General features: G+C 33.0%; 1 pseudogene; it reads right to left on the bottom strand.

Annotated features, from left to right (window-relative positions):
- Positions 1-3,079: 3,079 nt before the first annotated feature.
- On the bottom strand, positions 3,080-5,181 carry LOC124105165 (la-related protein 7-like; annotated as a pseudogene).
- Between the last annotated feature and the right edge of the window lie 1,173 nt (positions 5,182-6,354).

Below are 6,354 nucleotides of genomic sequence, written 5' to 3'. Positions count from 1 at the left end.
AGAGATTTAAGTTTAGAAAGAAATGAATGGGGAGAAGAAAATGCTACAAATATATACCAAACACTGTGGGTGTCTAGGAAAAAAAATTATTTTAGGAAATCTTTGAGTTTCCTTCAAGTTTTCTGATCACATATGGACAGGAAGTACTTGACCCTCTAACTTTTTTTTTTCTTGTTTAGAATCATAAATCACTGTGCATTTAGATTGAGTCAGTATAATGACAAAATAAGGTGGAAAACCAACTACTTTTCGTATGTACTTTATTGTTTTTTGAGAAAACACTGTGGTTTCCTGTTGACAATCATATAAAATAAATCTTTAAGTAATAAATCTTTATGTAAGAGATGATTTCTTACATAACCCTAATGCCATTCTCATGTTATTTTTTCTTTACTCTCCACCTTGGTTTCTGCATCAATATTGCATGTTAATTTCAATTTTATGCTCCTGGCTTATATGCCTTTTTGCTCTCTCTTTGTCATTTTATATCTGTCATTCTCTTTTAGATCTTGCTAAAAATATCTTAAATCCTTCTCTTGTCTGATCATATTGCATCTAAAATGTTTCCTTTCAGTACTTTGGTTTACTTTTTACTATTAACTAGCTTTGCTTATCTACATTAATAAAAGGGCCAAAGAATTAAAGGAACCAAAACTTATTGATTCCTTCCACAGCCAGGCATTGCTATTTATGGTTTTGTTAGGAGACAAACAGATGAAGATGGTGGGAACACAAGGTTAAGAGAACAATTCTATAAAATGGCCCTTACAAGCTTTCTTTTCCAAAAAGCAATTTACCTGAAGCCCTGCCTGGCCTAAGTGGACAGGATATGTCACATTTCTCAGCCAATTATGTAATATCTGCAGGAGAAATGCAGGCCTGAAATAATGTTGATAGAAGGGATCCCAGATCCTGAAACTCATAGCAATAAAATCTGTAAGAATGTATGGTTAACAATCTAATTAGAGGGTCTGGGGTTGTGGCTCTGAGGAGAGAGCACTTGCCTGGCATGTGGGAGGCATTGGGTTCGATCCTTGGCACCACATAAAAATAAATAAATAAAATAAAGGTATTGTGTCCATCTATAAATAAAAAAAAAATTCAATTAGAACTCTTCAGCATGGACCAGGGTGACCTAAAGTTGCCATGGCATAGTGGATACTTAAAAGTCTGATGTCATCTTGCTGTCAGTCAAAAAAGAAGTGAATCTTGGTGGGACTTTCTGGAAACTTCCTTGGGATTCCCAGTAAAACTGGAGTGCAGGAGTGACATGTTGTCCCTTTCCTCTCTGATAAGATCCACTCTCTCCCTTGAGAGTGTCCCCTTTCCCTTTTTCTATCCTTTCAATAAATTCCTGCCTATCACTTTGAGAGACATGTCTGAAATCTTTCTGACTTGATAGCAAGAATTGGGATTTGAAGGATGGGTCTTCACACTGCCTCAGCTGCTCAGAAGGCCCTAGCTCTGTAACAGTTTCACCTAATTGACATTATTAATTCTTTTAAAAAAATATTTTTTTTAGTTGTAGTTGGACACATTACCTTTATTTTATTTATTTTTATGTGGTACTGAGGATAGAACCCAGTGCCTGGCATGTGCTAGGTGAGTGCTCTATATTGCTGAGCCACAATCCTAGCCCCCTGTATCATCACTATTTATGCTAATAGTACCTTCATCATCTTCAACTCTTTTCTCACTTTGTGATCTTCATTGATCTCTACATTTTTAAATGTAAGCAAACAATTTTTAGTTTAATATGTGCAGTTTAAAATAGACATTTTTTAACAAAGCTTTGAGCAAAATCTCTAGATTTAACTAGATTTGTCTTAATGCAAATAACAAAACAATTACCCCCAAACTATTACTTTTTGCCACTAGAGGGTGCCTATGTCTAAGTAACACAATCTATTCTTTAAGTTAAACCATTTGGGAAAACTGTTGTCTTCCTTTGAGGTAAATTCAAGGAACTTTTCATGATATGACACATATCTCTTAAGAATGAATTAACTACTAATTACTAAAGAATTTTTTCATTATAAATAGTGTGTTAAAATCATACTATTACAGGCTATACATATCTCTTGCTTCTTAAACCAGGGAACATAAACCTGTTTCCTGAGCCCAATAAGGTGGTATGGGCCTCTAGTCCCAGCTACTCAGGAGGCTGAGATAGGAGGATTGCTTGAGCCCATGAATAAGAGACAAGTCTTGGTACCATAGTCTGACCCTGTCTCAAAAGAAAAAAGAAAAATAATGTTTCCTGATGATTAATAATAATCAACATAAAAATGAATTACCTTACTACACAAGTACATGTAGATTATTTTAATGTTTGATCCTACCTTAAATAGCTCCTATTCAGGTGTGGTGACCACTCCTGTAATCTCAGCTACTTGTGAGGCTGAGGCAGGAAGATCACAAGTTTGAGGCTGGCCTGTGCAACTTAGAAAGGCCCTGTCTCAAAATAAAAATTTAAAAGCACTGGGGATATAGTTCAGTATATCTGCAAGGCTCTGGGTTGGATTACCCAGTACCACCAAAAAAAAACAAAAACAAAAAAACTCCAGATAGCTGTACTTTCTGAACCCCTTCTTTACAGTATTTAATAAAATAGTATTTGGGTCTTGTTTTTTAATAAGCATTCATCTTTTTTTCCAGACATTATTTTTTAAAAATAATTTCTACTAGCAAATTTTCCCCAATTACTGTTTTGAAATATTGCTCCTTTAATATTGTATGATCAAATAGTATAAATAAATAAATAATGTTATTAGGATTAGGCCTAATACAAGTCCTATTGCTGAATTGTATAATCTTTTGTATTTTTTTTTAATGTTTAAAACATTTATTTATGAAATCAGGTAAGGTTGACTTATGTAATTTTAGCAAATAAAGTATTGTCATATATAGTGCACTTCTGTTTAGAAAAAAAGCTTATTTGCAACTTAAGTAACAAAGTTTTTTTTAATTAAATGTAGATTTTAGAAATACATTCATTATGTAATACTACCATAATAAAAATAGATTTTCCTAGAATTTCTTAAGTACCCAGTAAAATTAAGAGGTGAACTTTAATTTTTCAATCATATTCAGAAATTCTAATGTGTTTACTTGCTTGTTGAGTCTTTGCCAGCCTGATCTTTTCAGCTTTGATGATTAACTTCTCAGTGCCTCTTTTCTTTCCCCAAGGCTGATTAAGTTTGGCCTATCTACCAAAATCTTTTGCCAATACCTCTGTTCATGATCACCAGAAAGGACCTCGAGTTTCCAGCAGTGCTTTTTAAAAAAATTTCAATATATGCATTCATTACTGCTTAAGCATCCTCAGGAGTTTTAAATCTGACATAGAATTCTGTATCTCCTTCTAGTAAATCAACATAAACAACTTGTGAGATTGCAGCCAAAGTGTCCCGAACTTGTTTCCTGCCAGGTAGAGGTTCTGTGCTAATGATCTTCACAATCATTCCACTCATAAATTGTGGTCCTGGATCATTAACCTTCTCCTGAGGGTGATTCTCTTGACTGTGGGCTTTTTCATTTCTAATTCCAGAGTTATTAGGAACTTCTCTGCCTGTCTGCATTCCTGATTCTGATTTTATTTGGGATATAGTGTATATAATGTTTTGTTTTGTTTCAAAGAAGCCATGCTGGCTTTTTGTAGTGCTAAATATTTTTTTTTTAAATCCATCCATTTGCTCTTGAATCAAGAGGAATTTCTGAGAAGAAAAAACACCCTCTCTTTTATATGTTTTAATGGCATGTTTCTAGTACCTTATGACATCTGTTTTGAGTACTGAAATGTTTTGATTATTGAAATTTTTTAATGTAATATATTTTAACATACTTATTTTACTTGTAATTCATAACTTATTTCTAGAGCATTCAAAAAATTAAATGCTATGTACGGCATTAAATTTTAAAACATTCTTTTCCTTTTAATTTTATCAGTAATGATATTATTGATCCCATTAAGATGACTTTGGGAAGAGGAAGCCTGAAGATTTCTGAGGGAAAAAAAAAAGATGACTCTGGGTCTGAGAACATAGTTTATATAAATAATTTATTTCAAAAAAATTTTAAACTTTTTTTTGGTCCTGGGAATTGAACTCAGGGGCAATCACTGAGGCACATCCCTGGCCCTACTTTGTATTTTATTTAGAGACAGGGTCTCACTGAGTTGCTTAGCACCTTGTTTTTGCTGAGGCTGGCTTTCAGCAGGGATCCTTCTAAGCCACTGGGATTACAGATGTGTACTACCACGCCTGGCTAAACTTTGCAGAAGTAGTCCATATGACTACTAAAGAATGATTTTGTTTCTAAAATGGAAATACTTGAAGAAATTTGTAACAAGCATTAATATTAAACAATAAAGTCATTCTCCACTTTAAGTATGCTTAAAAATCAAGAAGAGTTTTATTACATGTGTACAGACTCCAGGGTCCCACTTCTAGAGATAGCATTTTAATTAGTGTGTGTGTGTGTGTGTGTGTGTGTGTGTGTTTTTTCTTCAGTACTGGAGATTGAACCCAGGGTTTGCACATGCTGGGCAAGTGTTCTACCTCTGAGCTGTATCTCTAACCTCTTTATTTTTTATTTTTATTTTTTTTAGACAAGATTTTTTAAAGTTGTCCAGAGTTGTCTCAAATTTGCCATCCTCCTGCCTATGCCCCCTGGATAGCTGGAATAATAAGGGGCACCAAGATGCCTGGCTCAGAAGTCTGTATTTTAAATAAACATCCCTATAGATTTTACCTCTGCTTCTTAGTGCTGAAACAAAAGAAGAAATTCTCCCTTAAATAAATATAAGTTTAGTGCTTTATTTTGAATTCTAAATTAAGGAGTGTTATACAATAATTTATAAGAGAGAATATAGTTTTTCACATGAAAGACTCTTCCAAAGTAAAAAAATACTGGAAATTACATTGAATACTTATTTTCTCAATCACTCTTACATGGATATGTTTCTTCATAGTCCAAGTCACATCTGAAGACGGGAAACTAAAGTCAATTCATATTATTATTTATTAGTGACTTTCTAATATACATTTATAAAAATTAATTAAAATTAAGGTAGCTATCCCAGACTTTTTTTTTTTAACACTGATCCTTACTTTTTAAAAATGCTAACTCTTTCTAAAAATCAACTTTTGCCCTCCATACCTTGTAGTAACACTTTTCCATGCCTTTTAAGTGACCCTGTTTTGAGCAGTGTTAACACTTCAGAAAAATCTCCAGATATGTGTCACGTATCTTTTGGTCTACTTTAATAATGAAAAAGAGCCTCCTTGTTATCTTCACTTGCTCAACCAGTGTACATTTTTGCCCTTGTGTTTATACAGTGCCTTCATTAGTGGTTTTTACTTGTCTAGTCTTTTGGGCCATAAAACTAGAGTTTATTATCCTCCAGGTGATGAATTTTCTTATTTACAAATTAATTGCAGATCATGTGTGGGCAGCATGATTGCTGATCCTGCCTAACGAATACATTTAGTGTTTAATTTTTTTCTGTTGCTATTTTCTAATTTGAAGTGGGTAGACCAAAACCAATTAATTCTATTCCAGTTTTTCAGTACTTTGCTGCATGCTTCTTCTGTCACTACAGATGCTTATGACTCTTAATGTATGGCTTTAAATAACATCGATATTAGAGATTTGCTGATATTAAATTACATGCTCCTGATAACTGCATCTTTCAGGTAAACCAGAGCTGCTAATTACTTACTTTAAAAAATTTTAGGCCACATATTCAAAATTTGAATTAATTTATCTTCAACAAAACTGTTTATAATCAAATTTCCTTAATAACAATCATAGAAATGGAAATCTTTAAGAATATTTGAAAACATAGCTCAAAGACTATACCTAAGTGAATACAGTTTTATGAGAGAAAACATTTTGCTATGTTTTGGGTTTTGGTATAGACATGAAATTAGGAAATAGGTGTGGGATATTTTAGATGTAGAAGTTAGTAGTTTTTCCTACTTCTCAGTATCTAGTTAATCAAGAGGTATGAATGAACTAGAAAAGGAACTTGTATTTGTAAACACAAGTATTTATTCCAAAATTTCTAGTAATATTTATAGTTTCTGACTGAGCTTTATCATTAGAGCAAGTAAGGGTGAATAAATGAACAAGTAAATAGTTATGCAAATTTACATTGACATATCCAAATCCCTAACACCACAAGAATCTAGCATACAATAGAAGCACCATCAGTTTTCTTTTATTTTAAAAAACTGTGAATTGGGTATATGTCATAAGGTTAGGCAACTGACATTACAGCAACCCAGACCTTAACATAATAATGATAACCAGGTACAAAAAAACTTCATGACATGAAATAGCACTAGACAC

Source organism: Marmota monax, unplaced genomic scaffold, assembly GCF_021218885.2.
Source record: "Marmota monax isolate L192 unplaced genomic scaffold, Marmota_monax_Labrador192_F-V1.1 WCK01_AAM20220418_F8-fsc00129, whole genome shotgun sequence".
Classification (NCBI taxonomy): domain Eukaryota; kingdom Metazoa; phylum Chordata; class Mammalia; order Rodentia; family Sciuridae; genus Marmota; species Marmota monax.
This window is presented reverse-complemented; position numbering and strand designations above follow the sequence as displayed.